The following is a 1,622-nucleotide window of genomic DNA, read 5'->3' on the forward strand; positions in this document are numbered from 1 at the left end:
GGGATCCAGTCCCTCTCACTCTCTCTCGTTCTCTGTGAGATGTTGGGGTCCAGTCTCTCTCTCTCTCTGTCTCTTTCTCTCTCTCTGTGAGCTGTGGGGATCCAGTCTCCCTCTCTCTCTCTCTCTCTCTCTCTCTCTCTCTCTCTCTCACTCTCTCTGTGAGATGTGCTGATCCAGTCTCTCTCTCTCTCTCTCGTTCTCTGTGAGATGTGATGATCCAGTCTCTCTCTCTCTTTGGGAGCTGTGGAGATCCAGTCTCTCTCTGTCTCTCACTCTCTCTCTCTGTGAGCTGTGGGGATCCAGTCTCTCTCTCTCTCTCTCACTCTCTCTCTCTGTGAGCTGTAGGAATCCAGTCTCTCTCGCTCTCTCTCTCTCTCTCGCTCTCTCTCTCTCTGTGCTGTGGGGATCCCTCTCTCTCTCTCTCTCTCTCTCTCTCTGTGAGCTGTGGGGATCCAGTCTCTCTCTCTCTCTCTCTCTGTGAGCTATGGGGATCCATTCTCTCTCTCTCTCTCACTCACTCTGTGAGCTGTGGGGATCCATTCTCGCTCTGAGCTGTGGGGACTCAGTCTCTCTCTCTCTCTCTCTGTGAGCTGTGGGGATCCAGTCTCTCTCTCTCTCTCTCTGTGAGCTGTGGGGATCCAGTCTCTCTCTCTCTCTCTCTCTCGTTCTCTGTGAGATGTGATGGTCCAGTCTCTCTCTCTCTTTGTGAGCTGTGGAGATCCAGTCTCTCTCTCTCACTCTCTCTCTCTGTGAGCTGTGGGGATCCAGTCTCTCTCTCTCTCTCTGTGAGCTGTGGGGATCCAGTCTCTCTCTCTCTCTCTCTCTTTCTCTGTGAGATGTGATGATCCAGTCTCTCTCTCTCTTTGTGAGCTGTGGAGATCCAGTCTCTCTCTTTCTCTCTACCTCTCTCTCTCTCTTTGAGCTGTGGGGATCCAGTCTCTCTCTCTCTCTCTCTCTCCCTCTCTCTCTCTGTGAGCTGTGGGTATCCAGTCTCTCTCTCTCTCTTTGTGAGCTGTGGAGATCCAGTCTCTCTCTCTCTCTCACGCTCTCTCTCTGTGAGCTGTGTGGATCCAGTCTCTCCCTCTCTCTCACTCTCACTCTCTGTGAGCTGTAGGAATCCAGTCTCTCTCTCTCTCTCTCTCGCTCTCTCTCTGTGCTGTGGGGATCCAGTCTCTCTCACTCTCTGTGAGATGTGGTGATCCAGTCTCTCTATCACTCTCTCTCTCTCTTTCTCTCCCTCTCTGTGAGCTGTGGGATTCCACTCTCACTCTCTCTCTCTCTCTCTCATACTCTGTGAGCTGTAGGGATCCAGTCTCTCTCTCTCTGTGAGTTGTTGGGGATCCAGTCTCTCTCTCTCTCTCACTCCCTCTGTCTTTCTATCTCTCTCTCTCTGTGAGCTGTGGGGATACAGTCTCTCTCACTCTCTCTCTCTCTCTCTGTGAGATGTGGTGATCCAGTCTCTCTCTCTCTCTCTCTCTCTCTCTCTCTCTGACACACACACACACACTGTGTGCTCTCCGGATCCAGTCTCTCTCACTCTCTCCCTCTCTGTGAGATGTGGTGATCCAGTCTCTCTCACTCTCTCTGTGAGCTGTGGGGATTCAGTCTCTCTCTCTCTCTCA

Source organism: Chiloscyllium plagiosum, unplaced genomic scaffold (genome assembly GCF_037043375.1).
Source record: "Chiloscyllium plagiosum isolate Xiang-an unplaced genomic scaffold, Cpla_swu_hap1 HiC_scaffold_21, whole genome shotgun sequence".
NCBI lineage: Eukaryota > Metazoa > Chordata > Chondrichthyes > Orectolobiformes > Hemiscylliidae > Chiloscyllium > Chiloscyllium plagiosum.